This window comes from Xiphophorus couchianus, chromosome 14 (assembly GCF_001444195.1).
Source record: "Xiphophorus couchianus chromosome 14, X_couchianus-1.0, whole genome shotgun sequence".
Lineage (NCBI taxonomy): Eukaryota > Metazoa > Chordata > Actinopteri > Cyprinodontiformes > Poeciliidae > Xiphophorus > Xiphophorus couchianus.
The window spans coordinates 8,938,725-8,954,758 of NC_040241.1; positions in this window are offsets into that span (position 1 = coordinate 8,938,725).

Genomic DNA, 16,034 nt, shown 5'->3' on the forward strand with positions numbered 1-16,034 from the left:
AACTTTTCTTTTTTTAATTTAAAGGAAAATCTCTCAGTGCGTCCAGCTGTACAGCTGCTGCTGCAACAATCCAAACTCTCAGTCACTTGTGGGCAATTTAGAATCACACAGAAAATCTCCAAAAGGGAATCAAACTCAAAACTCTGAACTAAGAACTTCTGATCACATAATAGCAATTAACCATAGCTGCCATGGTAAATTATTACTGATAACTACTGTCAGCAGTCCCTAACATTAACATGATCAGGCAGCATGTAATCATATATATATATATATATATATATATATATATATATATATATAGCCAAGACAATTTATGTCTGTATCAGACAAGTAGCCCTTCGTGTTACTCTGGATCCGTGAAGTAGCTCCCAGTCTCTAAAAGGTTGGTGACCCCTGATCTAAGGAATCTGGGTGAATGAGAAAGACAACGGTATACTTTAAACTTCTACTTTAATAATTCTGTCTTTTCCACTTTTCCTTCTCTAATGTCTCCTCCCACTTAGTTAATTAAGAAAACAGAGAAATAAATATATGGTAAACTGCTCTAATATTCCCTAAGTAAACATGCTCTGATCTGCATCCAGAAGAGCTTAAAAAGTTCTCAATTAACTATTGTTCTATTGTCTTTTTTGCAAAGAAAATATCATAAAGCATAACTTATTTTAAATACTTCATGTGAATAGCTGCACATTTAATATGCATGTCTTAAAAGTCTTAACTGTGACATTTGTAAAGCATTTCTTGAGGAAACAATGATAGTTCCCCTCTCTGCTGTCGCTATCCCCAAACATCCTGGTACCAGCAACCCCCCAAGCTCCCCTCTCTGCTGGCGCTATCCCCAAACATCCTGGTACCAGCAACCCCCCAAGCTCCCCTCTCTGCTGGCGCTATCCCCAAACATCCTGGTACCAGCAACCCCCCAAGCTCCCCTCTCTGCTGGCGCTATCCTCAAACATCCTGGTACCAGCAACCCCCCAAGCTCCCCTCTCTGCTGGCGCTATCCCCAAACATCCTGGTACCAGCTACCCCCCAAGCTCCCCTCTCTGCTGGCGCTATCCCCAAACATCCTGGTACCAGCAACCCCCCAAGCTCCCCTCTCTGCTGGCGCTATCCTCAAACATCCTGGTACCAGCAACCCCCCAAGCTCCCCTCTCTGCTGGCGCTATCCCCAAACATCCTGGTACCAGCAACCCCCCAAGCTCCCCTCTCTGCTGGCGCTATCCTCAAACATCCTGGTACCAGCTACCCCCCAAGTTCTCCTCTCTGCTGTCGCTATCCCCAAACATCCTGGTACCAGCTACCCCCCAAGCTCCCCTCTCTGCTGGCGCTATCCCCAAACATCCTGGTACCAGCTACCCCCCAAGTTCTCCTCTCTGCTGTCGCTAACCCCACAGCGTTATGGTACCAGCTGTCGTTACGCAATAGTCAGCCCCACCCTCAACCTCACAACATCCAAGGAGTGACTACTGACCAGCTCTCCGTCCAACGGGTCCAAAAAATCTCTAAGCCTTCGAGTATTACCCTGAAGCAAGTCTAGTAGAGATGATCTATCTAAGCTGGTGTCGAAGGAGACTCAACTAGCCTTTAACTACCTACAGTCCAAGAGTTATGGCCTTTTCCAGTTAAGAAGCAATCAGCTGAGTAGCCCTCACACCTGCACAACCTCAATAACCACTCCTATTAACGGTAGCGCCCCCTCTAAGTACAACGTGCGCTTGTTACAGACTAGTCAAAATCCTCTTTGAAATAGAAGCAAAGCAGACCTGGCTGTTGTCCTTCGAACACTTCAGATCTTCATCACTCAGTCACCTTTGTCTTTTCTCCAAGTCTGTTGCTGCAACTTTGAGATCCTAGGGTTGAGGCAGAGTAAGGCAGCCAAATCAGGAACCAGGGCTGAGGGTCAAGGGGTCTTGTCCCTTCTGGCGGTGCGAAGTCTCAACTTCCCCATGGCTCCAGGGTGCCAGACCTCTCTTCTTGGTCCCCTTGGCCTTATATGCCCTTTCAACCCATGCCTCTATAAGGCGTACGTGACCTCTCATGGTCACGCATGCAACTACCTCATCGGAAAGTCCCAGCCATTCCCACATATACCCTGCTTCCCTCCCTTACTTTCCTCGTGACCATCTTAGTTTCAGATCCTTAATTGGGACACAGCTCTGGGGCAAGTCCAGACATGTTCGGACTTGCCTTTTTCCCTTGCCTCTGTATCTAACACATTGTTTGATTATTACTTCAATTACAGTTTTATATATGGTGTATGATCATCATAAGTAAATTCAAAATATCTTGTCCCATAATCATCAAAAAATCAAAATGCAAGATTCACTTGCTCAGGCCTTCATGATCTGTTGTCTGCATTAGTCTGGAATGATCCCACCTCCTCATACCAGTTTTCACAACACAGTGACCCCCCAATACTTACGTCCAGTTACCTGAAATTTTTTTCAGTTATTAAAAAATCCAGGGTGGCACCCAGTACCTCAGCGTTCCCGAATTATACATGTCAACAAAAATACGCCCAACTCTCCGGAATATATTCGGTTTTGGTGTTTCTTCCTCCTGTGTTTGATCAATTTGTGGCTCAATCTTGGTTTTTTCCACCCTGGATTCCATTCTGTCTATCTTGATTTTTAAAGTCACAATCTGCTTATTCAATTCCTCGTTCTCCCTAGTAAGGCACAGCAGTTTTTCTGACTTTTCTTTTAAAAATTTTTCCGCGTCATTTTTTGCCATGGCCCGCTTCCGTTCTAGTTTAATTGTTAATTGTTGCATGTTGCAATAATCATTTTGCATTCTTTCAATTGTTGTTCTCGCTTCCTCCAATTCCAAATTAACTTTAATCATTTGTTTTTTATAATACCCATTCGAACTTAAGAGTTTGCAATTCTCTACATGCCAATTTGTTGAGTCATCAGTCCTGTTCAGTCTCTCTAGTTTCCTCTTCAGACTCTCCACTGTTTTCTGAAGCTGCTCATTTTCACTGTTCAGCTTCATCTGGTTCTTCTGGAGAATCTCTAACTTTTGTAACGTGAAATCTTTCTCCGCCATCGTTTCTTTCTCGTTCGAACCTTAAACTGCAAATGAATTTCTCTGTGGAATCTGGGAATACAAAGACAGTCACCAGTGATGTCACAAACAGGATGTGTGACATCACAGTTCAACATCATAGCCACAAGAAGTCTGTTGGGTGTGGGGGGGGAAGGGGAGATGTTTTTTTAAAAAACGACAGAGAGAAACATTTGTTCTGCCTCAAGAAAAACAAATACAGATAAACATGTTCAAGAAAAAGAAAAAGCTAAGGGGCTTCGGTTCCCAACTGTACATTCAAAGCAATACAGATTTCAATTGTTTTAATATCTATTTTTTGTCTTTGATGGTCGGGATATAAAACTTAACTTCATGGTAAAATGCAGCAAGGCATGGCTTCCCCTACCTGGAACAGTGAATATGATATTTAGCTAGTGACAATAAAGGATTTATCAGAAACTCTGAATTGTTGAGCTTCTAGTGAGGCCAAGTAAGAATCTTCCCATAACAGCATAAATTGTGCTTCTATGTTGTTGTGGATAAAGTCACATGTATTGCTAACTAAGGCTAGGCACCTGACTACAAATATGGTAATAGGCAGTCAGAAAGGTTCGGCTGAGGAGCTGAGTGTGAATAAAACACCAAGAGACAGGTAGTAAGTTTAAGTTATTGTATTCAAGCTTACAGTTTTGCATAAATTTATGGACCAGTTCGGCAAACATCAAAGAAGCTCATAAACCGACGACCCACCAGAACCGCACACGGTAAAAAGCTCTGCCAGGATCCAAACAACTGCTCTCTTAGAACTACGGGAGGTTCAAACTCCCGTCATTCATTTTTATGTCGTGTCTCCCAGTCCTCCCTCATCGCCCCCTGGTGGTCCCAGTGCTCCCTTGTCCCTTCGCAAGTCAGTCACTGCTCTCCTTATGCATTGCTATGGGCAGGACCCAATTATCTTGAGACATTTTATTTAAATTGAATGGAAACAAAAATCAAAGAAGGCAAAACATATATATGTATCACCACATGCTTTTTGAGGAATTAGGAAGCTACAGCAGAAAAAAGCTTCTGATCCCAGCAAACAAAGAGGGCTGAGACTTCAGAGAGGACCAGCAGCAAGTTCTATACCCATACCAACTTATACCAAGTTGTATTACCTATGCTGAAACGTTTTCTAAAAAAAACACACAGATGCAGACTATTCAGGCAAAATCTTCTTCTGTTTGACAGTTTTTTTCCCATAGTGTTTCACAGTTGTTGCTTTAAGTTTTATCGTGACTCTGCATCCTGTCTTCTACATAATAAGTAGATAAATACATGAATAAGTAAATTAATAAAATTTGCATCACTTCACTAAGAGAGCAATAATGTTAACGTACAATGTTTTCTGTGAGTCATATGAGCCAAGAGCTGCCTGCTTTTTCCTATCTTGTACTCATGTTGGTTTATCTGACGCCCCATTAAAGGTAGATTCAAATGTGAAGTAAAAAATTTTCTGAAACATCAACTTCCGTCAAATCTATATGTAGGCTATTTCTCATTTGCAATACATCCTGTTACATACTTTGCACGTGCCTTAGAATGAATGATGTACAATTGACAGTGTGATACCATCATTTTTTTTTCTTATGACATACTTAATCGTTGCTTGACTAATTAAATTTGAGCCAGCTGGCATTACAAACTAACTTAATTGTAATACAACTGGGATTGAATTGGAATGTATATAACCTGTCTTTACAGCTAGATTGATTTGAAAAAATTGTTTCTATATGAAATAGAAATGTTTGTTTTGATATGTCTTGTTGTAAACCAGCTCTGTATAAATAAACTCAGTAATTTGACTACGAAACATTGCCGTTTTAGGAAAGCAGACTGATGCAAATATGGTTTATCCAAAACTTGAGGTCATCCATCATCGACGGCCTGCTTGTGTGCATCCATGTAGGCAAAATCACACTCGCAGCTCTTTAACCAACTGTGTCATGTACATGCGTGATTTAGAGACAGATTTTAAACAGAGGCACTCAGGATCATTAAACTCAGTGGATGCCGCGTTTTGCCTTTAGCACATCCCATGACAACACAATTCTGTCAACTCCTGTGCATAACCTTTTTTGTTGCTGAAGTAATTGCCGATTAAGAGTCTGTTAGAAAAACAAGAATAAGTCAAGTGTGGAGGTTGAAACTGAGAGACACCGTAAGAGGATGGCAAAGGAAAGAAAAGAAAATGAGTAAGCTCCGAAATAAAACAATCTTGTATCTGAAAAGTAAGACAGAGAAAACTGGGCAAATAAGACAATAAAACTACAGATAGTCAGAATCAACTATTGCTGATGACAGGCTATTGTAATCAATCTATTAGAGAAAAAGCAATCATATAAGCATTCATGGCTAGATTTAATAGAATTTGTTAAAGAGCTCCAACAAGAACACGAGCATTCACCTGCTTTCACATCAATATTTAAATATCAAAGTACATCAAGTCTATCATCAAGTGTCAAAGAGTTTTAAAGAAAGCGTAAACTTCCAAACAGTCACATCGTGGCTCAAACAAAAACAGCCAAAGTGGTTCGCTTCAGCCTTCCTGTGATTTTTGATCTCAGAGGGGTTCAACTCCTGAAGAGCCTGACATCCTGTCACCATGGCCACCCTGAGTGTTATGCATGAAGCCCACTTTAATTTGAATCTCCATGCACAGAAAACTTTCTGCTGCCTTTGTTGGTTTTCAGGAAGAGGCACAATCCCTTGGTGAAACTAAAAACAAACATTTATTCATCCATTATAATTATAAGGCTATTAAGTCGTTGTAATGTCAATTGATTATTGAAAGAAATTCACAATAGAGGGACCAGTCTCTCTATAAGAAAAATTTAAAACTGAACACATAAACACCCATTAATGATAAGAAGCAACAGGAGGAATGACTGCTTAGAAAGACACAGACCGATCGGATGCGTATCCGATTCAAAGGTGATCTAACGTCCTGGTGGGATTCATCCAACCTGAATGTCATTGATACTCGACAAACGTCACTATTCTGCGTCCTGATACGTTTAAGCAGGAAGAAAAGCAACAACCATGGCGTACTGTAAGCCCAGATCTGAAATTTTAGTCAAATACATGGGAGACAGCCTCAGAGAGCCTCAGAGAGAGCCTCCTGTCGCATGACTATGCTCTGAAGCACCGTGACAGAAAACCGTACGGTCTAGATAAATTTCGAAAACATTTTACCGGAGCAGACATGCGTATCAATGTGAGGACCGATTTTGATACCAATCGTGCGATATTTGTGGGCGTGACGGCGTGATTTCAAAATTATTTTGGGGTCAAAAATTCTCTTCATTTCTCACTCTAGCAGAGGGGCAATCAGTCTGAGGCACACTCTAATTTTAGGAAAAATGAAAAACGTTGGGTCGCTTAGAGACAAATTGTGGACAAACCGTAATTGGTATGGACGAGCCGTTTTCACTTTCGAAGAGATCACAGACGTATCTACAAAATGAAATTTGAATGGCATTTCTACGTGAATTCGTGACGACACAGAAAATCCTCAAAAATAGGGTATTTCTAGGATTTTTCCCATTGACTTATAATGGGGTTTTTTTCGTAGTTTTTTGCGAATTATGTCGCCATGTTAACCCCGAATCCCACCAAAAGTAATAGCTCCAATGGCGTGAATTTTCTGCACGTTTTGATACCTCATTTGTAGGTGTGCACGCAGCGGTATGAGCCGCATTAACGGTTACGGAAGAAAAATAAAGATTAAAGAGACCCTTGTTGGGTGTAGAGTAATAGGTTCCTGCCATTGCTTTGCATGGCAGGAACCTATTAATTTCTCCCATCTATAACAAATTCCAAAATGTTGTGTTACGTGAAACATGAGCCTCAAAATCAAACGTAGAACAAAAGCACCACAGTTTGGTCATAATAACTTGTTAGTATTGTGACAATGATGAAAGTGGCGATGAAAACTATTTATTACTTCTTTTTTGGGTAACTGTGTGGCTGTGACTGTGCAGCACGTCAATTACAGCCTCACAAATACAAATGCTGTTCTTGAAAAAATACATGCTTTCATAACGCGCTTCTTTAGGACACCAGTCACATCAACAAGTGTGATCTGTAGCACCAAACTGCACAGAGTAGCTGCTTTTAACCATATTTTTAAATTTATTGAAAACAGTACAAAAAATAATCCCAACAGCACGGACAGTTTTGAGGTTGTTTTTTTTTAACAATTGTAATTTATTATGACAACTATAAATCAAAAATGATAACAAATTTATCACAGTAAACCTAAAACCGCCATTCTACGTTCATCTTCTTTCCAGGATCCACTTTTAAACCCTAAACTCCACATAAATCCAATTTATTCGTAGTGAATGTTTGTATTTATTCTTTGGAGAGCAATCTTAGCAACTATGAGTCTGGAAGACCTCACAATATCAATTTAAAGAGAGTTGTACTGGGTTTTTTTTTTTTACCAGTGGTACCAGTAATAGGAATCCAACTAGAAGTTCTGGGGGAAATGGACGCTTCAGATGGTTTCTCTTTTATAAGATACAGTAAGTTTCACAAAGCAACAGCTCCATCCCAAAGTCGCCTGTGTGTCATTGTTTGCACAAACCAAACTGGACTTTTCCACGAATTACAGAACATCATCTGTCATTTGGTTCTGCATAGGGTTAGGGTACCCTACCCTAACGAAGGTTAGGTTCAATGCGTCGGCAAAGCTTTTGTTTTCCATCGGCTCCTGACGGAAATATCTTCAACCTGTTCGACAGAGATTTGGATTTAGCCAGATGTTCCCACAGCGATGATGACAGCAGTGAGACCAATCAGCATCATGCAGGCTGCAGCCCAGGAGGCCAAAACACTCGAGCTGAGAGGCACTGAGAGAGACCATAAACCTGTAAAGCTGCGTGATAACTGAGGATTTATTGCTGCAATCGCCCATTTCCACATACATGTGATGTTTATGCTCATTGTTATTGTAACAGAGACTTATTTTGCCGCTGTGAGCACCTTTAGCAGCCGGTGCTGTAATCATTTGGATCAACTAGGACAAGAGTCTGCAACATTTACCACTCAAAGAGCCATTTTTGCTCCCAGTCCAGCTAAATAAAACTCATTTAGAGCCTCTGGTGTTACATGACCTGTTGACAAAAGACATTTTTTTATTATTGATCTATATCTACTATAGGACATTTGTTATTTCTAAAAAAAACATCATTTTATTTTCACTTTTTGTTTTTAACATACAGAAAAACTTTTTTTTTTGTTGCAAAAATTAATACCGATGTTAATACTGGCAAAAGAAAAGCCCATTGTTTTCAACCGAATGATGAGAAAATTATATATAAAATTGTTGTTGGTACTTTTAGTGTCATTCTGTTGTGGAAATTCAGTTAAATTATAAAAAAATAAATAAAAAAAAACAGTAAAATTGCTAAAAGCTGAATTTGCTTTTAAATCTACGTGTAATAGTATTAGTTGTTTTTAAAAAAAAATAATTTCCAGCCATAGTTATTAAGAGCCGCAGGTTGCAAACTCCTGATCAAGAAAGACAAATACAACTTATAGCTTATAAATTATCGTAAATTACGCTTCAACAACCATAAACACGGTTTAACTTCACAATAAACTGCAACATCAGACATTTTAAGACATTTTCATTATATCATTACATTGAAAAAACAATACCCACAGCTGTCCTTTTCCACACCTACACAGCGGACAAATTAAAGGCCGACGCCTACATGCTGCACCGCCGTCTTCCCAGACGGTTCCGGAGGCTCGTTACGTAAAGCTGGACCCGTCCGGTCGCCTTTACAGACCGAGACACCGGCGGAAGAAGAGGACGGGGACGGCGGATAGATAAGACGTGTTTTCGTGTGTCGGTTTGGCAGGAAAATGCCGAAGCCCTCTTTATGTATCGAGAGGCTGAAGCGAGGGAAGTGTGAAGCGAGCGACAACAGCGTGACAGTCGCACCTCTCCGTGATTCAGTCCGTGTTCCGACTCTTGGCTAAATAATCCGTCACGATGAGTCACCGCCGGTAATTGACAGATGGACGCAGCAGAAAAATGGGAAGTGATGAAAGTACCAATATAGAGCTGAAACACGCAGCATTTTACAGGGACTTGGGAAAGTTTTTTATGCCTTTACAAAAAATGTTCCCTCCCCCCCACTTTTACAAACTTTAATCTATTTCAGTCGGAAACACACGAATTAGGTCAGGGAGAAAATTGAGAAGTTTAAAGGAGAATTGGGTTAATAATAATAATAATAATAAATTAAAAACAGCACATAGTGCACTTTTCAGAGATCTCACATAAGTAAATAAATAAATAGCAGCTATTTCTTTCACCAGAACATAATAACTTACTTCAAAATTGAATATTTATAGTAATATTTTATTTCAAATGGAAATATCTTGCGTTATAAATTACACGCCAGTGTCACAGATTCTTATTTCAGTTTCTGCTCAGGGGGGCTGCAGGCCGGGGTGATTCGACACAGATTTGTTGCTGTTGCTGTAAATCGGGGGGTTTTGAAAACCTCCTTCTGATTTGCTGAGGAAGAGCAACACTGAGTGACGGCAGAAATGTGATGCAGGGGAATGTGAGCAACATCGTGCTCTGGACACAATCCAGTATGCTGCTTTACCAGACGCTGTTTGGTTTGTGGAGATTTGAAGCAAAGGAACGCTGACAGGAGTTAGTTTTATATATATATATATATATATATATATATATATATATATATATATATATATATATATATGCAGAACCAAATGACAGATGATGTTCTGTAATTCGTGGAAAAGTCCAGTTTGGTTTGTGCAAATGTTACTCGTCTCTACTTATAGTGACAAATATAACAAATGATGTTTTGTTTTTCCGGTTTTTTTTTTCTTCTTCTTACGACTTTCCGCTTTCCCTTGATCTTGGAGAGCCTGTAATGACGAACAGTCAGTGAGAGAAAGAAAGGACAACCACCGTCTTCTTCCCCAAACTCTGTCTTTATTACAAATTATTGAAATTATGAAATTATTAACATTTCCTAGAACAATCACATTCCTGTGTCCTTTCTTCTGCTACAAAAAACACACACAGCCTTCACCTGTGTAAAAAGGTATCAACTCTCACCAATCAATCCAGAGTGCAGCGATATATACATTAAAAAACCCATTTCTCAAATAAGAGGATTAATTATGTTGAATACTGCAAGAGGGAGATGTAATAATGGACAAAACCTTAAGCTCACTCTAATGTGTTTTCAATAACTACTGTCCTACTGAATAAACTACAGTTTAATTGATTACATCGCAAGGGAGAAAAAGTAAAGTCTATAGTAATAATAATAATAATAACAATAATCATAATAATAATAACTCCTTTTTAACAGATAAAACAACACAATGTATCTCAGGGTACCACTGTTTAATCGGGGAGTGGAACGGAGCTAAAAAAGATACATGTAGCGATCTTCAGAACGGCCGTTATGCGACCGTTGTAGCTAAAATGTAGCTAACTGCGATCCTAACAAATCCTTTTTTTTCTTTATTTATTTTCAATGTTTCAGCACATCTATCAATCAAATTACAAATCATATCCAAATATACATTGTTACTCCACATTTTTAACGGGGGGGCAGCCCTCACCAGCTTCACACTACTAACCTGTAATGACGAACAGTCAGTGAGAGAAAAAAAGGACAACCACCGTCTTCTTCCCCAAACTCTGTCTGAAGAGCGAGGGGCGGGGCTCCTCAATTCCGGTCTCCTGGTGAGACGTTGCCCGAACCTGGATTTATATTGTGACCAGACCTTGAGTGAATATATGGCGTACATAAATATGATTTAGAGTCAAAAACAACCCATAAGAGTATGAAACCATTGATTCCCAAAATGGAAAAGTAAGATTGCACTTTTCTGACAAAAAAAAAGACACCCGTAGCACTTCATTGGTAAGAAAATGCTTGATTTTACAATAAGAAGCGGGAGTAGCATCACTTTTCTTTCCTCCGTGTCTGAGCCAAATGAGTCAAATGAAAAAAAGATGAATGCTTGACTGCATTTTCCCTCTGAGTATTTTAGCTTCTCCTCTTGTAAGTGGCTCGACCTTGACGTGACCTTTTATGCCTAAACAACTTGCCGGTGTTGGAGATCTAAAAGAGAACTGAAAAGTGTTTTTAAGTCAACATTAGGTGAAAGAAGTAAGTGAGATAAAATCACCATGTCAACTTCTAAAAATTAAAAACAAATGGAGCAGATGGCGTCATCACAGAGAGTTTTCCTCAAACTGAACGACTTATTGTGGCTTGTAGAGGCAAACCGACAGAAATGTTTTGTCAAAAAGGGCCTTGTAAGACTCAGGCCCACTAAAAGCTTCATATCTTGGCAGAGTTGTTGCTATTTTTTTTTTTTTTTTAAGTGCAGAGAGAGAATTATGGCGCGAGAATGACTCAGCCAGAAATGCTGAAAGCAACATAATTAATATGAGTACGGGAGCGTTTGTGGCAAAGAGCCTCGTACGGAAAAGGACAGGAGTCCTGAGGGGCGAGGAGGTGGAGAAGCTGAGTGGACCAGACAGCAGGCGGATGTAGAGCAGGGAAGAAGACCCGGTATGATAGTCCCAGGGGACTATCATGGAGTCTGAGTGGACCGTGTTCCGTGCCTCCATTGTCGAGGCGGCCGATCGGAGCTGTGGCCGCAAGGTTGTCGGTGCCTGTCGCGGCGGCAACCCTCGAACCCGTTGGTGGACACCTTCGGTGAGGGATGCCGTCAGGCTGAAGAAGGAGTCCTATCGGGCCTTTTTGGCCTGTGGGACTCCGGAAGCAGCTGATGGGTACCGGCGGGCGAAGCGGCATGCGGCTCGGGCGGTTGCTGAGGCAAAAACTCGGGCGTGGGAGGAGTTTGGAGAGGCCATGGAGAAAGACTTCCGCACGGCTTCGAGGCGATTCTGGTCCACCATCCGGCGTCTCAGGGGGGGGAAGCGGTGCAGCACAAACACTGTTTATAGTGGGGATGGTGTGCTGCTGACCTCTACTCGGGACGTTGTGGGTCGGTGGGCAGAGTACTTCGAAGACCTCCTCAATCCCACCAACATGCCTTCCACTGAGGAAGCGGAGCCTGGGGACTCTGGGTTGGGCTCTCCAATCTCTGGGGGCGAGGTCGCCGAGGTGGTTAAAAAGCTCCTCGGTGGCAAGGCCCCGGGGGTGGATGAGATCCGCCCGGAGTTCCTTAAGGCTCTGGATGTTGTAGGTTTGTGTTGGTTGACGCGACTCTGCAATATCGCATGGACATCGGGGGCAGTTCCCCTGGATTGGCAGACTGGGGTGGTGGTCCCCCTGTTCAAAAAGGGGGACCGGAGGGTGTGCTCCAATTATAGAGGGGTCACACTCTTAAGCCTCCCTGGCAAGGTCTATTCAGGGGTCCTGGAGAGGAGGGTCCGTCGGATAGTCGAACCTCGGATTCAGGAAGAGCAGTGTGGTTTTCGTCCTGGTCGTGGAACACTGGACCAGCTCTACACCCTCGGCAGGGTCCTGGAGGGTGCATGGGAGTTCGCCCAACCAGTCTACATGTGTTTTGTGGACTTGGAGAAGGCGTTCGACCGTGTCCCTCGGGGAGCCCTGTGGGGGGTTCTCCGGGAGTATGGGGTACCGGGCCCTTTGATACGGGCTGTCAGGTCCCTGTATGACCGGTGTCAGAGTCTGGTCCGCATTGCCGGCAGTAAGTCGGGCTCGTTTCCGGTGAGAGTTGGACTCCGCCAGGGCTGCCCTTTGTCACCGATTCTGTTCATCACTTTCATGGACAGAATTTCTAGGCGCAGCCAAGGTGTTGAGGGGATCCGATTTGGTGGCCTTAGGATCTCATCTCTGCTTTTCGCAGACGATGTGGTCCTTTTGGCTTCATCGGATCGTGATCTGCAGCTCTCGCTGGATCGGTTCGCAGCCGAGTGTGAAGCGGCCGGGATGGGGATCTGTGCCTCCAAATCCGAGGCCATGGTCTTGAGCCGGAAAAGGGTAGAGTGCCTTCTCCGGGTCAGGGGGGGGTGTCCTGCCCCAGGTGGAGGAGTTCAAGTATCTCGGGATCTTGTTCACGAATGGGGGAAGAAGGGAGCGGGAGATCGACAGGCGGATTGGCGCAGCGTCTGCTGTCAAGCGGGCGCTGTACCGGTCCGTCGTGGTGAAGAGAGAGCTGAGCCAAAAAGCGAAGCTCTCGATTTACCGGTCGATCTACGTTCCCACCCTCATCTATGGTCATGAGCTTTGGGTCATGACCGAAAGAACGAGATCGCGGATACAAGCGGCCGAAATGGGTTTTCTCCGTAGGGTGGCTGGGCTCTCCCTTAGAGATAGGGTGAGAAGCTCAGTCATCCGGGAGGGACTCAGAGTAGAGCCGCTGCTCCTTCACATCGAGAGGAGCCAGTTGAGGTGGCTTGGGCATCTGGTCAGGATGCCTCCTGGATGCCTCCCTGGTGAGGTGTTCCGGGCACGTCCCACCGGGAGGAGGCCCCGGGGAAGACCCAGGACACGCTGGAGAGACTATGTCTCTCGGCTGGCCTGGGAACGCCTCGGGATTCCCCCGGAAGAGCTGGAAGAAGTGGCCGGGGAGAGGGAAGTCTGGGCCTCCCTTCTGAAGCTGCTACCCCCGCGACCCGACCTCGGATAAGCGGAAGAAGATGGATGGATGGATGGATAATACTCAACATCTTTTTAAACCGATCAGCCCAACCAGGATTTTGTGATTGTTTGTGTGTGTGGGTTTTTTTTTTTCCAATCAAACTCACAGATTTGCTCATTTAGAAATATTTATAAGGAATTTTTATGATATTTGCGCTCAGGGGCGTGACTACATACTTTCTGAGGTGTATGCAAACATGTCATCGGGGACCCCCCTGCCCCCACAGCCCCTGCATCCACCCCCCTCTGACATTTTTTTTTTTGCCCCCCTCTAGTGCAGCGCCTCTATGTGTTGCATACACTGCATACTCACTTTTTGCGCCACTGCTCACCGTTTTTATCAGAAGGAATAGAGGAACGTTTCTGACTTTTTCAACTCCTTCCGACTCAGAGGGACTCAGATGCCGATCCCGACTCGGAGGCAGGTCCAGACTCAGAACCCAGTCCCGACTCAGATCCCAGTCCCGACTCAGATCCCAGTCCCAACTCAGATCCCAGTCCTGACTCAGATCCCAGTCCTGACTTAGAGGTCGATCCCGACTCAGATCCCAGTCCCGACTCAGATCCCAGTGCTGACTCAGATCCCAGTCCCGACTCAGATCCCAGTCCCGACTCGGAGGCTGGCTCCATGTCTGGTCCACTTTTAGAGGCTTCTTGAGTCTGAACAACGTCTGAATCGTCTCCACAGCAGACAGCATGTTGAATCCACTTCCATGCCTTCCTGAGATAATCTTTCTGAAGATTAATTTTCCTAGAACCTGCCAGGGTTCTTCTGAAACTCTGTGTGGGCTTGTAAAAACTATTGGGTTTTCACTTTTGTTTATTTTAAACAGCAGTTCTCTAACTACATCATCATTGCCACAGAGAAGTTGAAAGATGTCTCAGCAGAGTTTTCTTTCCATCTCGTCAAAAAACACTAAATCTATGTCCTTTACTACGTCACTCCTGGAGCTTTCATCACTCGTCTTTAATGCGCTGTCCAAAATGTCCAAATGAATTTTGTGTTGACTGACCGGAGAATTAACTGATCAGTTGGTGATGTCATGGACTTTATGACATCACAGAGGCATCCTTAGAAGGGCCTCATGACACAGACATTATTTGAAGTCATGCTGATGACATCATTGTCAGCAGCATAGCAACTGTTGCTGCGGGTAATAACAGCACACAGTGAGCATATGAAAAAAATTAATCTGTGGGCATTAAATAAATTTTTCCTACAAGTCTGAACTGGAAGTGACCTGTGCAGCTTCGCCAGAACAGGTTGGGCCAGGGAACCATTGGTCCCTCCACTTTACCCCCCTACACATTTTTATTAATAGAGTGAATGAAAGCTGTAGGCATTCATTAATGCTGTAGGCATTCATTAATGCTGTAGGCATTCATTAATGCTGCAGGCATTCATTAATGCTGCAGGCATTCATTAATGCTGTAGGCATTCATTCACACTATTGAGTTCCACTTTTCTGGTTGCTTTGTAAATTTCGCTTCACTTCTTCTTCTGCATACTTTGCTCTATTTTCACCATTCAACTTTTATACTATCCAGCTTGCTCTCCTAATGCCGGCTATTTCTCTTGGTATTCATAACCTTCATACTTTTTGTAATATTCAGCTTTTTATGAATTTTTCACCCCATGGGGGAAACCGCGCCATCCTGTGGCAGAATTGAGAATTACAATATAAAATGTCTGTTGTGTTTCACAGTGGATGTTTTAGTTCCTGCCTATCAATGGCAATCAATCATCCAGTTTCAGGGCTGATGGAGGACACAAGGCAGCGGCCATTTTGAAGTTGGGCAGTTTAACAGCTTTTATGCTGTTTAACACCTGGGAGTAATTTGACCTTTTGACGTAGTTTTTTTAGTCCTGCATGTGGCATGTTTTTTGTAATCACCGTGTAAACGATGCCTCCAAACAAATGTTGATATCTTACGAACCATAAAAGGTTTGGATTTCATTCACTCACCTTCAGGGGCGCAACTACATACTTTCTGAGGTGTATTCTTGCTAGAATGTAACATTTACTGGTCTTTGAGAATGTGTGTTCTTGCATTATCAAGCCATTACCATTGTACTACTTGAAAACGGCCTCACATAAACAATATCTTGTCCAGCAAGATTTGTTACCATTACAGGCCCAAATGTGTGCTGATAGCAGAGCAATATATTGCAGCATGGAATGAGAAATCTTCCTGCTGAAACTTTCCAACGCTCAGCATCCAACTTTGATGTGGGTGGAAGTTAAAAAATGGATGAGCTCTCAGTCAGACACAGTATTTCCTGAGGACAGTAACACAAAACCACGACTGTTC